This window comes from Alosa sapidissima, chromosome 2 (assembly GCF_018492685.1).
Source record: "Alosa sapidissima isolate fAloSap1 chromosome 2, fAloSap1.pri, whole genome shotgun sequence".
Classification (NCBI taxonomy): Eukaryota; Metazoa; Chordata; class Actinopteri; order Clupeiformes; family Clupeidae; genus Alosa; species Alosa sapidissima.
Window position 1 is genome coordinate 36923265 of NC_055958.1, and position 21077 is coordinate 36944341.

The 21077-nt window shown below is 55.2% G+C and overlaps 5 non-coding genes and 1 pseudogene across 5 annotated transcripts; all 6 read right to left on the reverse strand.

Moving 5' to 3' along the window:
* Positions 1–7801: 7801 nt before the first annotated feature.
* On the reverse strand, positions 7802–7915 carry LOC121704444. The gene has a single exon (XR_006030531.1). It is a non-coding gene; the product is annotated as a U5 spliceosomal RNA (small nuclear RNA).
* Positions 7916–8276: 361 nt separating this feature from the next.
* Positions 8277–8461, reverse strand: LOC121704230. Its single transcript, XR_006030346.1, has one exon. It is a non-coding gene; the product is annotated as a U2 spliceosomal RNA (small nuclear RNA).
* Positions 8462–13881: 5420 nt separating this feature from the next.
* LOC121704270 lies at positions 13882–13995 on the reverse strand. The gene has a single exon (XR_006030362.1). It is a non-coding gene; the product is annotated as a U5 spliceosomal RNA (small nuclear RNA).
* Positions 13996–14359: 364 nt separating this feature from the next.
* On the reverse strand, positions 14360–14547 carry LOC121704232. Its single transcript, XR_006030348.1, has one exon. It is a non-coding gene; the product is annotated as a U2 spliceosomal RNA (small nuclear RNA).
* Positions 14548–20203: 5656 nt separating this feature from the next.
* Positions 20204–20317, reverse strand: LOC121704271. The gene has a single exon (XR_006030363.1). It is a non-coding gene; the product is annotated as a U5 spliceosomal RNA (small nuclear RNA).
* A 379-nt stretch (positions 20318–20696) lies between these two features.
* On the reverse strand, positions 20697–20873 carry LOC121704223 (annotated as a pseudogene).
* Between the last annotated feature and the right edge of the window lie 204 nt (positions 20874–21077).

The window sequence follows — 21077 nt, forward strand, 5'->3', positions numbered from 1 at the left end:
TTTGAATTGTCTAAAGGTCACTCGCATCGCTAATCTTTCACTCTATTATGAACACCTTGATTACTTGCATTTCACCAAAAATACAAAGTGCAATTTGTTGGCATACAACTGTGCTGATATGTTTATAGTTTTGGATATCATTTTTGTATGTCCCCTTTCTTTACACCTCTGCTGTATGACCCCTGACCCCTCATTGGACTTTACCACAGTCAGTCATCTGATCAGTGCTCTTCCTCATCCACATCCACAATGCCATCTCTTTGGTCTTCACCATGCCACCAGTCAGCTCCTAGATCTACGCAACATTGGTCTACGTCATCTATTCCGATTTCTGTGAGTGATTTTTGGTGTGTGTGTGTGTGTGTGTGTGTGTGTGTGTGTGTGTGTGTGTGTGTGTGTGTGTGTAAGCTACTGGGTGCCTGAAATTACCCTTGGGATGAATAGAGTATCTATATTCTCTAGGGCTGCAGCTATCGATTATTTTTGTAATTGATTAATCTAGCACTTTATCAATCGATTAATCGGATATTTTTGTTTTGCATTGTTAAACAACCAAAACAAATAATGCATAACGAAAATGACATGGCTGTAAAATGATCAAGCAATTGGCACAGAGGTATTTATTCTAACTCCAACATTTGGCTCCAAAACTAAGCCCATTTATTGCAATTTACCCATTTAGTGTTTATAAGTGCCAGTGCCAACAATTAAATAATGTTCAGAATGCTCTCTGTAAAATTGCAGCCTCTTGTGCATGACTTAGCTGGGCGAACAAAGCTGCCCATACTATGTTTTGAAGTGCTGGGAGAGAGAAGAGGGAAAGCAATTTAATGTATTAATTTGCACAACAAGTTTCATGCTGTAATCTAGACTTGACATCAAAGTAAATATCTGTTTTATGTAGATTTCTACACCTGCAGCATTTACCATTAGGCTACTAACAAATAATGTTACCATTAGGCTACTAAAAAATAGCCTACCATTAGGGTACTAACAAATAATTTTACCATTAGGCTACTAAAAAATAATTTCTGGGGTGAACCTATTTGCTATGGTAACCCAGCAAACCTGTGTGTGTATGTGTGTGTGTGCACGCGTGCGGTACGTGAGGGAAGATGAGTGTGCATGCATGTGTGTATAAAAAGGAGTTCTTTTTTTAGGCATACTGTCTTGCAATTGAACGTGAATAAGTTTACTACTTAAAAACATCAAAGCTAAACATTATATCACGACATCGCTACAAATACAGCATGTGATTAAAATCAGCCAACATCAATGTAGGCTATAGGCTACGTAGATAGATGATGGATAGGCTAGATAGATTGATTGATGGCCTACTTTATTGACACTTGGTGAAACAGCATGGAGTGCATGTTTTCGGTTCAGATGTTTGTTCTTTCCCTTTTTGAGTATGTAATGATGCCAAAACTTCACTTGAAAACATTAACTGCCATTTATGGACATCTTGAGCTAATTCAGAATGTATCACGATTCACGCGCTAGTGGTGTGCTTCCTGAACAACGGTCCATGTGGAACAATCAGATCCCTGCGCGTATAGTGCGCGTCATAGGAATTTAACAAGGCTTCGAGGCAGGGTTTTTGCCCTGAGTAATTGTTGTAATCGAGTTATTCGAGTAACTCGATGAATCGTTTCAGCCCTAATGTTCTCCTCAGCACTCTTCTGCCAAGACCATGTTTTCTCCTTGGTCTGTGCCTCGTCGCCAGTCAGCTCCTGTGTCTACGGAACATGGCCCGTCATCTGTTCCGATTTCTGTGAGTGATTTTTGATTTGTGTGTGTGTAAGCTATTGGGTGTCTTAAATTACCCTTGGGATGAATAAAGTATCTATCTTTCTCTTTCTCTCTCTCCCCAGCGTTTTTCTACTAGGGCAAGGTCCTTTCATCCCAAGAATCTGCATCCCATCTGGGCAAAAAGTCAAACCCTCCCAACGGGGCCCTCCTCTCCCCCCACGCACCACAGAACATAACTGACGACTTGCCCTCATTAACCTTAGCGCCAGATGGCTCCCCATACTCCCTGAAAATACCCTTAACCACCCCAACCTCCCAGTCATCTGTCACTAGGACGGTCATGTCGTCTGCATATAAAGACACCTTCACCCCCCCCCCCCCACCCGGCAGATGAACGCCACCAAGGCGCGGCTCCTGCCTCAAGTGCGCTGCCAGCACCTCTATCGCCAAGAAGTAGAGGAGCGGTGACAAATGGCACCCCTGCCTCACCCCACCCGCCTGCCAACCTGACCCCTGGCGGCAAACAAGCCCTCATAAAAGAGAGCGGTCGCTTCCAGCATCTCCTCCCTCCCCGTCACCTCACCTGCCCCAGATTTCAGGCGGTCGACACGGACCCTCGCCTGCCTGTGCCTGACGGACTTGAAGAAGAAACCAGACGGTTTCTCGTCTTCGGCCGCCGCTCGAGCCCCCGCGTGGAGACCAAAGAGAGCCGCCCGCCTCTCCAAGAGGGCCCTTAAAAGCCCCTTGACCTCCTCCAACCTTCCCACCACGGCCATGCTCCCCCCGCAAAAAGCCCCCCACAGGGCCTGTAATTCCCCCATTAACCTCCCCACAGCCTCCCCCCTCTCCCTCGCCCTCCGCCTGGCCCAGCCTTTAGTAAAGGCCACAGTCCGGCATTTCACCTCCTCCCACCACTGTCCCCACCCATCAAAAAAACCCCTCAGGCCCTGCCACCCCCAGTATGCGCGGCGGAAGGCAGCGCAAAACTGCCGGTCGGCCAGGAGCCCATTTGGGAACCGCCAGGACCCAGGGCCCCTCTCTCCACCCCCAACCGCCACCTGAGCCCCAACCACACAGTGGTCGGAGGCCCACGTCGGCGAACAGGAATAGGCCTGCACCCCACACCTCCGCGGTACAAATATCCTGTCTAGCCTGGAGGCCATGCCCCGCGGATTGGACCAGGTGAAGCCCGGTGCCCCCGCCCCCGCCACCCGAAATGCATCCACCATCCCGTAGCGCACAAGTCCCCCCACACCCGGAACCCCGCCCCCCCCCGCCCCACTCAGATCCTCATTAAAATCCCCCCCAACCACCAGCACCCTATTGGTGTGGAACAAAGGCTCCAACGCCCTGAAAAAATCCCCCTTCCCCGTCTTCTCACACGGCCCGTACACACATACGAGCCGCAGTCTCGCCCCCCTCCACACCCCATCCACCCACATCACCCTCCCCGGAACTAAAACCCCCTGCCCCTCCAAAACAAAATCACCCCCCTTAAAAAGTATCCCCACCCCATCAGCCCTGGGATTCCCCACGCTCCACACCGACGTCCCCACATCCCATTCCCCAGTAACCCGTGACACATCAGCATCCCCCCTCAAGTGACATTCCTGCAAAAACACAGCATCAAAGTTCACAGTTCGAAAGTGTTGCAACACTGCTGCCCTCTTCTGCGCATCCACCATCCCCCGGACATTCAAAGTCATCACTCGAAACACTGGCATCATGCAACATTAAACACACCCAATGCCCAAACTCCCCACCATCCACCCACCCCTAATCCCAGGTCCAGTCCAGTCCATTCACCCCACGCCATCAGAAAGTCAGAGGTGAGTCCAGTCCCTCACCAGGCTCCTGAGCACCTCCCTCTCCTGACCCCGGACCAGGGCCTACAGGGGAGCCAGAACACGACCCATCCATGGCCGCCAGAGGCTGAAAACGGTTGGACGTGGGGACGACCTCCCCCCGTTCAGCCTTCGCGGGCGCGCCACCACCCTCGACCTCTGTCCAGGGCCCATCCTCTTCTCCCTCCACCTCGGTCGCCGGGAGCGAAGACTGGTCCAGCATGGGAACCTTTCCCGCCGATCCAGACCGTGCTGCATGGTCAGCGGGGAACTTCCTCTTACCGGACCCCGTCTGGACTACCTCCATGTCCTCCCCCGAGGCGGCCTCCTCGACCCCATTGTTGATGGCGTCGAACGCCGCGACCTCCGGCAAATGGACCCCAGGCTCCAGATCCAACACCACGACCGGCTCCACCGCTGCCCCCACCTCCAGAGCCGGCTTCGCCAGCCCCAGCAGGCCGCACATCTTTCCTGGGTCCACGTCCAGCGGGTCATAAGCTCCCTCTGCTGAAGCCCCCGACCCATCGGAGCGGACAGGCGGCGCGCCGGACCCCCGCTGCGAGGCCACTCTGCGAATAGCTCCGGCTGCCTGCACCCGTCCAAACAGCGCGCCAAGTCGGTTGCCACTGTCTGCCACCGGGGGCATGCCAGCGCCCCTAGCATGCTCCCCATGTGGTCCAATTGTTTGCTCCGGCTTGGGCAGCACGCCAAGATGGTTGCTACTGCCATCCACCGGGAGCATGCCAGCGCTACTAGCATGCTCCCCATGTGGTCCAATTGTTTGCTCCGGCTTAGGCAGCACGCCAAGATGGTTGCTACTGCCCTCAACCAGGAGCATGCTAGCGCTACCGGCATGCTCACCATGTGGTCCCAATGTTTGCTCCAGCTCCGGCAGCACGCCAAGACGGTTGCTACTGCCGTCCACCCGGAGCATGCTAGCGCTACTAGCATGCTCACCATGAGGTCCCATTGTTTGCCCCGGCTCAGACAGCACGCCCAGATGGTTGCTACTGTTAGCCTTTGGTAGCATGCTAGCGCAACTAGCATGCTCGCCATGTGCTCCGTTTGTTTGTTCTACGCCTGGCCCCCGGTCCACCTGCCCAGCACTATCCACCATCAGCCCATCGTCGTGGTCCCTCTCCGCTCTATCCGCCACCTCAACCAGCGCCCCATCCGCGTCCCCCTGCAGCTCCAGCCCACCATCATCCCCCTTGGCCACGCTAGCCGCCCGCACCCTGTTAGCATACGAGCTCGCCCTACCAGGGCAGATTCGGTGCAGGTGGGTGGTCGAGCCACACAGGGAACACAGCTTAGGTGCACGGCAGTCGACAGCCCGGTGGCCCTCCTCCCCACAAAACCTGCATCGAAGGCCCGAACAGGCCGACTTCTCGTGCCCCAAACCCCCACACCGGCGACAGTACACCGGCTGGCCTAAGTAGGACAGGAACCCCCTATCCGCACCAATAGAAAAAGCCCCCGGGGGGTGAATGTACTCACCAGGTGCCTCGGGCCTGGGCCTCAGCTGCACCGCAAACCGCCGCCTGCCGGTCCAGATGCCGAACTCGTCCCTGAGTCTGGTCCCACCCTTCACGTCCTTGCAGTACCTCCGCAGGAACAGCTCCACGTCCTGGTCCGTCACGTACGGGTTGTACATATGCAGGTACAGAGGGACGTACTCCTGCAGGAAGAGGGGCTGCAGGCGTAGTCCCCCGAGAAGGTGGTCCGACTGCCGGGTCTCCCACTCCGCCACGATCCTCTGCGCCGTCCTTAGTTCGGTGAAGGTGGCATCCACGAACCTGGTCCCAGCAAATCCTTGGACGCAATAAGCGTCCTTCGCCTCCACCTGAAACAAACCTCTCAGAATCGCCTTCACCACAAAATACCTGGAGAAGCGATGCCGATGTTCCTCCGTTGCCCCATCCGTCAGCTCTATCCGCACTGAGTTCCTCAACCGCGCCACCAGGGCCGGCCTTACTCACCGGCCCTCCACACGTTGGTGCAAGCACCCTAGTCCGGTCACCTGTAGACGGCGCATCCACGAGGGCCTCCGAAGCCCCAGCCGTCACCTCACCCCGCCTCTCCGCACCAAACACTGGAGACCCCGGCAAGCCGGCATCGCCAGAGACCGAAAGGGGCAAGGACGGGCTGGGGACCGCTGCCACCAGCGATGCCAAAGCCTGAAGCTGCGAGCTCGGCGTCTCCGGCACCTCCACCACCTCTTCCAGACCCACCTCCGATGAACGCCGAGAACAGGGCCCGCCATCAGCCCCGCCGACGACCACCACCTTTTTCGCACACCCGGCCTCCTCGTCCTCGACCGCCGACGACTGCCTCTTGAGCACCCGTGCCTCATCCATCGCCTCGTCCTGCACCTCCGTCTCCGCGCCCCACTCAGCAGGGCTCAGCTGCATGTCATCAAAATCCGGTAGAGACACCTGAAGAGGGCTGTGAGGCTCAGCGCCCAGCAGAGGGCGCCCCGGGGCCCCCTCACGACCATGCGGCTGCCCTCTTTGTTCTCCAGCGCTAAGGCTAGCATTAGCCTCCACTCCGTCGGTTACCTGAACCTCCAGGCCACCCAGGAGACCAAGAGCACTCTCAGGAGGAGTCTCCAGGTCCTGTGTCGTCAGAAGAGCCGCCTCAGCCAGGCCCGTCGACAAAACGTCTTCCGCCACCACACCAGCCTCCAGCACTTCCACCACCGCCTCCGCCGCCGTCTCCGCTGACGCTGCCGCTGCCACATGTGGAGGCGCTCCAGCTTCCCCAGCACCCAGGCTGTCCTCCCCCCTCACCACATCCGCAAAAGTTTTCTGCCGCTCCGGGCAGGCTCTGTAGAGGTGGTCAGGGCTACTGCAGAAATTACACTTTAGCGGGGCAGTGCACTCCCTCGCCATGTGCCCTGCCACCCCGCACCTCCGGCAAACAATTCCCGTACATGCCGCCCTCATATGTCCCCGCTGCCCACATCTCCTGCAGTAAAGAGGCTGCCCTTGGTAAGACAAAAAGCCTCTGTTTGGCCCCAACGAAAAATTCCCACTTTCTGCCATTTGTGCAATCTTCGAAAAGATGCCCAATTTCTCTACACTTCCTGCATACGATTTCCTGGCACGCTTCGGCAAGATGCCCAAGCTGGCCGCATTTGCGACACAGCTTAGGCATCCCTTGGTAGTGGATGTAGCCCCGGTTCTCTCCCAACACAATCATAGACGGAATCTGACGGAGGCCTAGGTAACTGCTCGGGTCTTCCCATTGTTTAATGGGAACTCTCCACGAGCAGTTCCAAATGCCGTCCTCGTCCAAAACCTTAACTGGTGGGCTACGAACCGCGCAAAATCTAGCCAGCCATGTGCTAATGTCTTCCCCAGTCACAGTTTCATTGAACATTCTAACAATCACCACTTTCTGTGAGTTGTCCGAAAGTTTCTCAACATCAAACATGGAGAGCTGGTCTTTACAAGTCACAAACCGTTGCCAAAAACTATTAAGCAGTGAAGCCGAGCGAAAGCTAACATCGAACCCTTTGTTCCCAGGCAGAGTCACCAAACAATTCAACTCACTGGCATTAAAACCAAGCATTTGTTGGACACACTTTCTTGAAAAGTCCAATCTGGACATCTCCATTAGCCTTCCATTTTTTGAAACAAAATTAAAACGTACGCTGTGGTGCCTCCTCATGCCAGCACGAGCAGCCGACATGGTGGAGGCACCACCAGCCTAAACCTAAACTAAAACCACTAAAACTATAAATACTTAAGACAATAAATGAACTAAAAAACTATGCTAAAAGGCTAGGCTAAAACAAGCTAAAAACCACACAATAAAAAGGAGCTAAATAGCGCTTACCTGGGCCTGATGTTTTTGAAAGGAACTCCAAAGGAAAAGGCAGCTGCTTAGACCTGTTAAAAAAGACAAAAAACACAAAACAGTACAAAAAACAAAACGAAAAAACAGTAATTTTAAGACAGAAAAACACACAAACCAATATAACTCCCGGATGAGAGTGTCCAAACCACCACAAGGTAAGGACCGCCTTCCTCTCACCGCGAGTTGACCGCTGTCTTAGCCAAAAGGCCGAGAAGCGATACCCCACAACTGTACGGGGTCCGGCGCCCCCTCTGGCGAGGGCCCCGCCACTCAGAGGGTTCCTTGGGGGCGGGACAAGCAAAAGCGGACCCTCACACGACGCTTGACTTTTGACAGAAAGGTGCAGCTCCGCCGAAGCAGAGCTTCCAAAAATACCGTAAACTCGGGGCTGTTCCCCTCCACGGAAATCTTTAGTAAAAGGCAAAAGATTTGTGCGAGATGAAGAGAAACCCGAGCGATTGCTGCCACAGGGCACGCTGGACGGAGGTCAAGAACGGCGGTAGTCGTGGACGCGAGGGTGACTCCAAGGTGCTGCCCCAGCCAAGGCGTGGCTTGCCTTGCCACTCAGTCTCTCCACCTCCCACACACACATGCTCCAGTCACAACACAGTGTCATCCAGCTATTTATTAATTAAAAAAAAAAAAGAAGAGAAAAAGGGCGGGAAAACCCAAAAGGGCCCGAAAAGGGAGGTGGCACGGTTGGGCAAAAGACCTGGCAAGGACTCCCGTGTCTGGAACCCTCCTTGATTGACAGCCAGCAAAGTCCCAGAGGTTGGTTCCGCTGGCTGGCTGGCTGGGTTCTTTTCTTCCACAATCAAAGGGATGTGCACCGTTCCTGGAGTCACTGCAATACCGGGTCGATGCGTGGAGCGGACGGAGCAAGCCCCTCTTCCGTCTCCCTGTTCCAAAAATCAGATTAATATATTAGTCCTCGGGTAGAGGACGTATCAGATATTAAACTGATAAGAACAGATTTTTTATGTTCGTTTATTACACCAAAACATCAAATCATATACAGTACACAATCAACACAAAACCCACCACCAAACCACACCCCTTTATTTACACATCATCATAACCAACGCCCAGAAGATACAACCCCACTAGCCCACTCCCACCCTTGGCAACCCTCCCCAAACCTCCCTGGCCTTCTCAACCCCATGCACTTGAATATATTCCTGCACATGCCTCCCCACCTTCCCCAAAAACCACCCAAACACCACATGTGGCGCCAAAGCTGGCGTCTTTTTCCTGACACATCCCCTCCTCCATTCCCACAAGGCCAATTTCACAAAAGAAATTAAAACCCACAAAGCCACCCTCTTTCCCTCCCTCAGGCCCCCCAAACCCCGCCCCCAGAGCACCATCTCTGCCGTGAGAGACAGCCCCGCCCACCCACACCACCACTGATCCACCAAACCCCAAGTCCCCCTGGCTCCCGGGCAAGACCAAAAAGTATGGTCCAGCATCTCCTCCCTCCCACACCCCACTGCACACAAAGACGTGCGGCTGATGCCGTGTCGGTACAGGCGCTCACGCACCGGCAACCGACCCAGTGCCGCCAACCAGTTAAGGTCCCTCCCTTCCCCCTTCAAAACCGAGGGCTGGATGGCACCCCAATTCACCCTCCTCGCCACCACTTCCCTCTCTGCGTTCTCCCCCCACCTCCTCTCCATCAAGCCCGCATAGAGGGCCCGGTGATCCAGCACCCTACGGCCCTCCAGCGCCCACCCATTCCTCCTCAGCAGCTCCACCACCCTCCGGTAATGATCCGGGCTCACCCACGTCCAAGGCTCTGACAAGGACAGGGGCCTAAGACTCCTCAGTGAGAAGCCCAGCCAGTACCTTGCCCACAGCCCCGCCTTGTGGCCAAAATCCCCCACCGCCAACCGGCACTGGAAGGCCACAAACATTGCCATCGCCTTGTCTGGAATGCACGCCACTCCCCTCCCCCCACTCCTCACCCGCCGATACATCAACTCCCGACCCACCCATTCTGTCCTACCCCCCCACAGGAATGTAAAAACTTCCCTCTCCAGCCTCCTACCCCAGAGAAAAGGCACCGGGAACACCACCGCCAGGTGGTTGATGAGAGGCAAAACATCCGCCTGCACTGCCGCCACACGGCCAGATAAGGACAGATGTCGCATCTTCCACCGGTTCAGGCGCCCCCGCACCTTCTCAAAAACCCTCTCCCAATTCCACGCTGCATCGTCCCCCTTCCCAAACCACACCCCTAAAACCTTGAGCCCCTCCGTCGCCACAGTGAACCCCCCTGGCACATCCTCCCTCCCTGCCCAACTACCCCAGAACAGGACCGAGGACTTGTCCCGGTTCACTCTGGCCCCCGTCGCCCTGCTAAAAAGGTCTAGGACCTCCCCCGCCCGCCGTAGGCCAGCCTCCGTCGTCAGCAGAAGGGTGGTATCATCTGCGTACAACGCCACCTTGGCCGCAACCCCCCCGCCTCCAGGCACGTGCACCCCCCTCACACCCTGGTCCCGCCTAACAAAGGCCGCCAGTGGCTCCAGGTACAGGACGTACAGGAGCGGCGAGAGGGGACACCCCTGCCGCACCCCCCCAGCCTGTAAAAAGAAACGGGATAGCACCCCATTCACCCCCACCCTACTCCCCGCCCCCCTGTAAAGCAGCCTCAGCCACCCGCAGAAACCCGGGCTAAACCCCATCCTTTCCATGACCAGGAGAAGGAAATGATGGCTCACCCTATCAAAAGCCTTCTCCTGGTCCACACCCAAAACTGCCAAAGGCAGGCCCCTGTCCCCACTCCAGGCCATCACGTCCCTCAACAATGAGAGGTTAAGCCCGCAGGACCTCCCCCGGACCCCACAAGTCTGGTCGTCCCCGACCACCGAGGCCATCACCTCCCCCATCCTCACGGCCATGGCTTTTGCCAAGATTTTATAGTCGACCGTGAGGAGGGTAATCTGCCTCCAATTATGGAGCAAGGCCGTGTCCCCCTTTTTGTGGAGGAGGGTCACCAACCCAACCAACATGGAGGGAGGGAGGGACCCCCCCACCAGGACCTCCCCCCACACCTCCACCAGACCGGGCCCCAAGACCCCCCAGAAAGACCGAAAAAATTCGGCCGTCAAGCCATCGCCCCCCGGGGACTTTCGCGCCTTCATCGACAGCAAAGCTGTCTCCAGCTCTGCCACGGAGAAAGGCTCCTCCAGGGCAGCCCGCTGCTCCTCCCCCACCCTGCCCTCCACGCTGTCCAGGAAAGCCCCAGCCAGCGCCCCCTCCCCCCTCCTCTCCACAAACAGCGCCTCATAATACTGGGCCGCCACCTCGGCCATCTCGGCTGGAGCGGTCACCAGCCCATCGCCGCCCTCCAACCCCCTCATCTCCACCCGCTGCTGCCTCACCCTCGCTGTCTGCAAAAAGAAGCGGGAAGGCTTCTCGTCTTCCCACGCAGCCACCCTCCCCTGCAGTTCCAACCTCCTCGCCTGCCCCTCAAAAAAAACCCCCATTTCCCCCTTTAAAACTTCTACCCTCTCCTCCACCTCTGGGCACCCCCTCCTGGGCCATAAAGCCTCCAGCTCCCGGGAGACCTCAGCTATCCACCTCTTCCTCTCCGCGTTCTCCTCTGCCACCCAAGCCTGGCAGAAGGCCGCCACCCCCACCTTCATAGCCTCCCACCAGCTCACCCAGGACCCGTAAAAAGCCCTCCTTGCCCTCCACCCCCTCAACATTGCTCCACACTGCTCCCGGAACTCCTCCTCCTCCAAAAGCCGGTTGGGGAATCGCCACCTCGGCCTTACCCGCCTCCCCTCCCCCAAGTCAGCCTCCACCCCGATGGCACAGTGGTCGGAACACCAGGCCGGGATAACCCGGAACCCCGCCAACGCCACACCGCGAGGGAACAGGAAATAGTCCAGGCGGGACTCCACCCCCCTTGAATTCCTCCATGTAGCCCCGCCTCCCCCCACCCCGGCCACCTTGAAGGCATCCCGTAACCCATGGTCCCTACACAACTGCCTCAGCTCCACACTTCCCCCCGACCCCCTATCCAAACAGACATTAAAATCCCCCCCCACCACCACCACCCGATTACACAAAAACAGCGGAGCCAAACCCTCAAAGAAACCCACCCGCTCCCCCCTCACACTTGGAGCATAAACACAAACCAAGCGCAGGTCCACCCCCCCCACCCTTACGTCTACACACAGCACCCTGCCTGGCACCGTACACACCACCACCTCTACCACAAAGCCCCATGAACCAAAAAGAATACCCACCCCATCAGCATGCGCACCCCCCACCCCCCACACAGAGGGTCCCCTTCCCCATTCCTCCTTAAATTTTTTCACATCCCCCTCATCCCTCAAATGGCATTCCTGCAAAAGAAACACATCATACCCCAAAGAAGACAGAAACCCAAAAACAGCACCCCGCTTTCTGCCCTCCCTCAGACCCCTGACATTCAAAGAAAGAAACTTCATAAAAATGTCCAGCAATAAAACCCACATCCCCCCCCAACCCGCCCCCCAAACCAAACACCCAAAACACATAACACACACATCATTAGCACTCAGAGCTAGTCCACCTTCCCCTTCTGGTCCTTGCCCCCTGGTCCACTGCCCTGTCCAGCCCTCCCAGTGGAAACCCTCTCCGGCACCAAGACTGGCCCCCGCGGCGGCAGGGACTCGTCCTCGAGCGGCCTCGACCGGCAGCTCCCCCGACACCTGCACCAGATCTGCACCCCCTCTCCCCTCCGCACCACACACCTGAGACCGGGTCCCCCCCGTCGCCTCAGGCACAGAGGGAGAGAGAGCCTCCGCCGACTCCACCAGCTGCGATTCCGGCGTCTCCGGCACCACGTCCTCGTCCAGCCGCCGCCCGTCCGTAACCGGGGAGAGGTCCACCTCCCCCCGCTCCTCCGCGTCGCGCTGCTCCCCCGTCAGCAGCCCATTGTCGGCACCCGACACCGCCTGCACCTTCGGCGCCGTCGTCCCCCAGTCGTCCACCGCGACCTCCGGCAACCGCCGCTTGACCGCCTTTTGCTCCCCCATCTCCGCGTCGCGTTGCTCCATGACTTCCCCCCCACGCTGGGGACCCCGGCATGGGGCCCAGACCCTCCACATCGAACCCCACACTGGTGATGTAGACCGGGCTATAGGGTGCACCATCCTCCTGGTCCACCAGATGGAGCCCTGGAGTCCCTCCCGTGCCATGCGGTCGGTCTCTTTGTGCGACTGGGCTAAGGGTAGCTAGGCTAGGCAAGCCACCCAAGCCCACGCCGTCCTCTCTCCCCAGCTCCCGCTCCACCACGCCAGCCTCCCCCCCCAACAGACTGAAGGGAGGGGTGACCAGGTCCTGCGACGGAATCGCCGCCACCACCTCGGCCTCCGGTGAGAGGACTCCACCGCATACAGCTGCCTCCCCCGCTCCAGCACCCTCCACAGCAGCCTGCTCCGCAGGCCTCTCGACCCTCTCCTCCTCAGGCCCGTCACGCTGGTCCTCGTCCCCCACCGCCTCCGCGAACGTCCTCCTCCGGGTCGGACACTCCCGGAAGAGGTGCGTGCCGCTCCCGCAAAGGCTGCACGTCTTCGGCGCCGCACAGTCCCTCGCAAAGTGCCCCTGTGTCCCACACCGCCTGCAGTTCTTCCCCAAACAGTCCGCTTTCGTGTGCCCCCTCTGCCCACACCGCCTGCAATAGATAGGCTGCCCCGGGTAGCTCAGGAAGCTTCTATCCGGGCCCAGGCTAAAAACCCCAGGGGGGTGTAGAAAGGAACCAGGGTCCTCCGGATCTTCCTTAAATTTCACCAGAAACTGGCGCTTGCCATTCCACACCCCCCTCGTGTTCAAACATTTCAACCCCCCCTTAACAGCCCCACAGTACCTCGACAAAAAAGCAGTCACCACTTCCAGCGGCACCCAGGGATTGTACAGGTGAATGTACAGGGGGGTGAACGCATGGCCAAACAAAGGAATAAGTGAACAGCCCCTCACCTGGTCTTCAGTGCGCCTCCGATTAAACTCCCCGAAAAAAAAGGTGCAATCCGCCAACGTGTTAAAACTCAAATCCATAAATCCAACTGAAGAAAAATCCTGCAGACAAAGCAAACGATCCAAAGAAATCCCCATAAAATCCACCAAGATAGTATCCATTACGTACTCCGGAGTCACCCGTGCCTTCACCTCCGCCAAGTCCTCCGTCACCAACCGCACCGTGTACTTTAGCCGCGCCTGACTGGCCGGCCCACTCCTTTCTGTTGTCGTCATTTCTCTCGCTCGCAATAGATCCAAACTTGATCTTAGCCAAAAGGCCGAGAAGCGATACCCCACAACTGTACGGGGTCCGGCGCCCCCTCTGGCGAGGGCCCCGCCACTCAGAGGGTTCCTTGGGGGCGGGACAAGCAAAAGCGGACCCTCACACGACGCTTGACTTTTGACAGAAAGGTGCAGCTCCGCCGAAGCAGAGCTTCCAAAAATACCGTAAACTCGGGGCTGTTCCCCTCCACGGAAATCTTTAGTAAAAGGCGAAAGATTTGTGCGAGATGAAGAGAAACCCGAGCGATTGCTGCCACAGGGCACGCTGGACGGAGGTCAAGAACGGCGGTAGTCGTGGACGCGAGGGTGACTCCAAGGTGCTGCCGCAGCCAAGGCGTGGCTTGCCTTGCCACTCAGTCTCTCCACCTCCCACACACACATGCTCCAGTCACAACACAGTGTCATCCAGCTATTTATTAATTTAAAAAAAAAAAAAAAAAAAAAGAGAAAAAGGGCGGGGAAACCCAAAAGGGCCCGAAAAGGGAGGTGGCACGGTTGGGCAAAAGACCTGGCAAGGACTCACGTGTCTGCTGGCTGTCAATCAAGGAGGGTTCAAAAGTCCCAGAGGTTGGTTCCGCTGGCTGGCTGGGTTCTTTTCTTCCACAATCAAAGGGATGTGCACCGTTCCTGGAGTCACTGCAATACCGGGTCGATGCGTGGAGCGGACGGAGCAAGCCCCTCTTCCGTCTCCCTGTTCCAAAAATCAGATTAATATATTAGTCCTCGGGTAGAGGACGTATCAGATATTAAACTGATAAGAACAGATTTTTTTTTCTCCTCAAGTTTATTCAGAACAAATCAAACAAATACAGACATCAACACAAACAAGACATCAGTCAAAACAATACATACACGGGGAACCCGCCCCCCTTTTTTTTTTTTTTTTGATATTGTCCATAGTCCACACAAAATCAACACCAAAACACAACCAAAAAGGAAAACAAAACCAAAATCCAACATATAAACAAACACAGAATCAGACCATTTGTTCACAACCACCACCAACATAGCAATCACCCACATAACCCCAAACCCAAGCCCTTCCCAAGCCCCGCCTCCCAACCACCCTCATCCAACTCCCACCCTTGTCAACCCCCCCCAAACCCTTGCTGCCTCCTCCTCCCCCACCCTCCTGAACCACCACCTCACCTCCCGCCTAATACCCACCAACGCCATACAAAAAACCCTCTCAGGATCCACCCTAGGCAGCTGCTTTCGCCGACTAGCCTCCCTCCACTCCCAAATCGCCAACTTCACCGCTGTAACCAAAACCCAGACAGCCAGTCTTTTTGCCCTCCCCAAACCACCCAAACCCACACCCAACATAACAAAATCCCGCGTCAGCACCACCCCAGCCCAAGAACCCCACCACCCCTCCACCCTCTCCCACACCCCCGCTGCCCCTCGGCAATGCCAGAAGGCGTGCGGCCCCGTCTCCTCCTCGCCGCACCCCAATGGGCACCACGGGGTCCCCCCTGCTCCCAGCCAATGCCACCTTTCCCTCACGGGAAGGCGCCCCATAGCCCCCAACCAATTCAAATCCCGCCCCCTCCCCGTCAACTCAGAGGGCTGCAGGAGGCCCCAGTCCACAACATGGACCATCCCTGTTCGCCTGTCCTCTGTACCGTACATCCTTGCCATCACTCCCCTGTACAACTCCCTGTGCTTGAGAACCACCTCGTCCTCCAAACACCACCGGTTATCCCTCACAAAGTCGGCCGCACAGACAGACCACGGCACGCCCCTCTCCATCGGCACCAGGCTACGCAGAGGAAACCGCAACCAAAATTTAGCAAACACTGTCGCCTTGTGGCTCACCGACCCTAACGCCAAAGCGCACTGGAAGGCCATGAAAAGAGACATGACCCGCTGAGGGATACACGGCACCCCCCTGCCACCCAGATCCACACTCTTAAACATATCCCTCCTCGCCACCAGCTCCCTCTGACCCGCCCACACAAACCTAAATACTGCCCTCTCTAGTCTCCGCCCCGTGTAGAACGGTAGCGGAAGCACATACGCTAAATAATTCAGCGTTGGCAGCACATCCATTTTGACCGCCAATACCCTCCCCGACAAGGAGAGCCCCCTTGACCCCCACCCCACCATCTTCCCCACAATCTTATCTAATTTCCTCTCCCAATTCCAACTAACGTACTCTTCCCTCCCAAACCACACCCCTAAAATCTTTACTCCGTCCTCCGCCACCCTATAGTCCCCCGCCACCCGTGCCTTGTCCACCCACCTCCCAATGAATAGCACAGAAGACTTAGCCCGATTAATCCTGGATCCCGAAGCCTCCCTAAAACTACCTTCGGACGGCAGAAAGAGGGTCATATCGTCCGCATAAGCGGACACCTTTAAAACCTCCCCCCCCCCCGCCTGGGAGATGAACCCCCCTTACCCTACCCTCCGCCCGAATCACCGCCAACAACGGCTCCAGCACCATCACGTACAGCAGGGGGGAAAGAGGGCAACCTTGCCGTACTCCCCCCCTCTGTGCCACTGCCCTCGACTGTAGCCCCCTGATCGTTACATGGCTCACCACATTTGTGTACGCCAAACCAATCCAGGCCCGAAAGCCTGGACCGAACCCCATCCTCTGTAATACCTGGAACATGAACGCATGGCTGACCCGGTCGAAGGCCTTTTCCTGGTCAAGGTTCAGGACTGCCAGCGGGCACCCCCTCTGCTCCGCCCAGCTGAGCACGTCCCTCACCAAGGCCAGGGTCAAGGCCCCCGACCGCCCCCTCACGCCACAAGTCTGGTCCTCATGTACCACCGCCCCCATCACGCCCCTCAGCCGGATAGCCAGCGCCTTCGCCATCACTTTATACTCCACCGCCAAGAGAGTGATAGGCCTCCAATTCCCCATGCAGGTCCCATCACCCCCCTTATAGAGGAGGGAAATTAGACCCGTCCTCAGGGACAACGGCAAACTCCCCCTAGCCGCGCTCTCCAATAACACCTCCCTCAAGTCTTCCCCCACCTCAGGCCAAAATTTCACGTAAAATTCAGCCGTGAGCCCATCCAGTCCTGGCGACCGCTCCTTTTTCATGGACCCCAAAGCAGCCCTCAATTCCTCCAGGGCCAGAGGGGCCTCCAAAGGCTCCCGCAACTCCGAAGCCAGACGCTCCCCCGGTCCCCCCAGAAAGAAATCAATTAAACCCTGATCTCCCACCCTCTCCCCAAACAACTCGTCATACCACGAAGCCGCGATACCCAACATGGCCTCCGTGGACTCCTCCAACCCATCAGCACTTTGGAGCCCCACCATGTCCACCCTCCTCTGCCTTGACTTCAACCGCCGAAAGAAATATCTCGACGGCTTCTCCCCGCCCTCCCGGGCCTCCAGACCCGCCTGCCTCTGCAGACCCACGGCCTGGGCCACATAAAAGGCCTTAAGCCCCGCCTTCAGCTCCTCTAGCCGACCATGCGCCTGCGCAGGGGCCACCTCCCCCCTCAAGACCTGCCCCCACAAATCCTGCAGCTCACCCGCCAACCCAGCCACCTCCGCCCTCCGACTCCTATTCAGCTCTTTCACCCACTCCCTACAAAATTTCCCCGTCCTTCCCTTTACACTTTCCCACCAACTTCCCCAGTCCGGATACAAAGGCCGCAGGAGCCTCCACCCACCATAAAACCACCTAAAGCGGTCACAAAACTCCAGATCCTCCAGAAGGGAGTTCTGGAGCCGCCATCTAGGCCTCCCCCATCCCGCTCCTCCCAACTCGACCCGGACCCTCACCATACAATGGTCCGAGCCCCACATAGGACCCGAGAACCACCCCGACAAAGCCACCCCCCCCGAAATAAAAAGATAGTCGATACGGGACCGAGCCCCTCTAGAGTTAGTCCAGGTATATCCCGGCCCACCCCCCCCCACCTGAACAAAAGCATCCCTCAACCCAAAATCCCCACAGAGCTTCCCCAGCTCACCCGACCCCGCCCCCCTCGCATCTACTGACACGTTCAGGTCCCCTCCAAAAATGACCACCCTAGTGGTCATTAAGAGAGGAGCTAAATCCTCAAAAAAACCCAACCTCCTACCCCGGACACTAGGTGCATACACATTCACCCACCTCACCCGCACTCCCCTCCATAACCCATCAACAGACAGTACCCTCCCCGGCACTACACATACACTGGACTCCACAGTCACTGAGTGCCTGAACAAAATTCCCACCCCATCCTCCCTCACAGATCCCACTCCCCATGCAGAATCCCCCTCCTCCCAATCCCCCGCAAACCTGGAAATATCCCCCCCATCCCTCAAATGACATTCCTGCAAAAAGAAAACCTCAGCAGGAACAGACTTAAAAAAGGAAAACACAGCCCTCCTCTTCAGGGCATCCCCCAAACCCCGCACATTCACAGTTGTCACTGTCAACCCCCCCATAACGAAACCCAGGAAAAAGAAAGCAAAACTCCCCAAACACACAGCAGATAACAATAACGAACACAACCCCACACAGCCAAAGTCCAATCTATTACATAGAAGTTCATTTTCAACATAAAACTCATGACTTGCCGTCCCGTCCATCACCCGGCCGCCCTCGGTCCTGTCCAATTTTAGTCCCAGCGGCAGCAGCTTCCGGCGGGCGGGACATGGGCCGAACCGCCACCGTAGACTGCCGCACCACATTCGGACTCTGGCTTTCCAGCGCTGACGGGCCGCTATCACTGGACACAGTCACCAGCCCCTCCGCCGAGTCCTCGTCGTCCGACTCCGCCACCGAGGACCCTTCCCCCGACGAGCTGAAAAGGGCCGGTGATGAGATGGCCCCCTCCACCTCCAGAGTCGTCCGGTCCAACAACGGCCCTCCACTCCTCTCCGCCACCTTCCCGAGCACCTGGAGCTTCACCAGGCCTCCCCGATCACTCCCCGACTCTGCAGGCCGCTTTTCCCCCCTCTGCGGCACCTCAGGCTCCGGCAGCATCTCCTCCTCACAGATGCATAAGGACTCGGTAGGCTCATTCAGTAATCCATCCTTGCTCACATGCCAAAAATGTTTTGGGGCTCCGCTCTAGACTTCTGGCCCCATGTGCTTGGTAAACCAATGTATTAGTTGTTATTTACACCATCCCGGTCACCTTTTAATCTTAGAGGGTACTAAAATCACAGATTTATTTGAAACATTCATATTCAAAGTGAAGCACTAAGGGTGGTTTACTGAAGTTGAATTGACAAATAACAAAATACAACAGCATTTGTATTTTTTGTAAACAAGTACATCTGTTTAATGACTTGTTTTTCAACAGATTTGCAGAACAAATCCGCAAATGTGCATTAAATGAGCAATCTTCAACTACAAAATAAAACCAAAATAGACAAACATTAATAATCAAAAATAAAATGTCCCAAAAAAATAGATACTTATTCCTACTTCGTTCCTGGCTTTCAGGTATCTGCAACTCTGCAGTGGACGAACCTGCAATGATTAAATAAATACAAAAATAAATAAAACAAAAACTGTCGTCATATTAACAGGCTATGTAACCATTTGCCATCAAGAAAACCTCACCTTCTGTGTCATCAGCCATGGAGGCAGACACTTGATGAGGTAGAGTTAGGTAGCCTGGTAGAGATGTGCTCCAAAGTACTTCAACAGTGTCTCTGAAAAAAAAAAAAATATATATTGCATAAGTGCATATTTGATCGAGCAGAATGAGTTTATTTTGCTATCATTACTTACACTCATCAACAAGTAATTCCACATGTAACAATTCATATTCTATTGGCAAATGAGGCATAATCAAAAGTAATGCTTAACATGGTGATCTACTGCAGCCTAAATATTAGGGTAGCACCGCTACATCACTTGCCACTCACTTGCCACATAATCAAATGTAAGTTTATTTCCATCACAGAAGTCTCCCCACCCAACATGGTATATTTTCTCAAACACTACCATCTCTCTCCAAAGATCTTAGAGCAGAGCGCACATACTGTTCCATCTTTGCCTATGAAGCTGGAACGTTACCAATGCCCAGAGTCGCGCTAGTCAGTGGGTTGGGACTGGGAGCCTGGGCTTACCCTGCTGTTGCGATCAGACTTATCAAGGTCACATATTATAGAACAGTAATAAACTATCAACACTTTCAGGTGCGAAATCAGAAACAATCCCTCTGTGGTAAATTTGCCTTCAGCTACATTTTCATGTAGCTACTGTAGTGCTAATGTCCACTTCAGTCAGTCAGCTAGCTAACTTTAATTTACAACATAAGTCCACCTATGGCTAGGGTATGCTTGATTGAACATCCAAAACAATCCCAATATCCTTGACATCTGAAATACACATACATATATATTAATGGGAGACATTTCTCTGTTGATGGCGGGCTGTGACTTTTCTTAACATTTCCGTCTCTTCCGATTTTTGCACTTGATGCAGTGTCTGCACGAATTGTCTATGCGACCCTCACACGACGCTTGACTTTTGACAGAAAGGTGCAGCTCCGCCGAAGCAGAGCTTCCAAAAATACCGTAAACTCGGGGCTGTTCCCCTCCACGGAAATCTTTAGTAAAAGGCGAAAGATTTGTGCGAGATGAAGAGAAACCCGAGCGATTGCTGCCACAGGGCACGCTGGACGGAGGTCAAGAGCGGCGGTAGTCGTGGACGCGAGGGTGACTCCAAGGTGCTGCCGCAGCCAAGGCGTGGCTTGCCTTGCCACTCAGTCTCTCCACCTCCCACACACACATGCTCCAGTCACAACACAGTGTCATCCAGCTATTTATTAATTTAAAAAAAAAAAAAAAAAAAAAAAAGAGAAAAAGGGCGGGAAAACCCAAAAGGGCCCGAAAAGGGAGGTGGCACGGTTGGGCAAAAGACCTGGCAAGGACTCACGTGTCTGCTGGCTGGCTGTCAATCAAGGAGGGTTCCAAAGTCCCAGAGGTTGGTTCCGCTGGCTGGCTGGCTGGCTGGGTTCTTTTCTTCCACAATCAAAGGGATGTGCACCGTTCCTGGAGTCACTGCAATACCGGGTCGATGCGTGGAGCGGACGGAGCAAGCCCCTCTTCCGTCTCCCTGTTCCAAAAATCAGATTAATATATTAGTCCTCGGGTAGAGGACGTATCAGATATTAAACTGATAAGAACAGATTTTTCCTTTGGAAAACTTTTATTGTCACAAACTCATGTTTTTTGCATTACATTTTGATTTGTTTTGTTACATTTCATGGATTTTCTTTGTGGTACATTTTCATTTTTCTTTCATCATTTCATCACATTATCATCACATCACATGGTTTTCATTCTTTTCACATTTTGCATTTTCATTTCACATTTTACATTTTCATAATTTTTCACAGCACATTTTTTACAAAAAT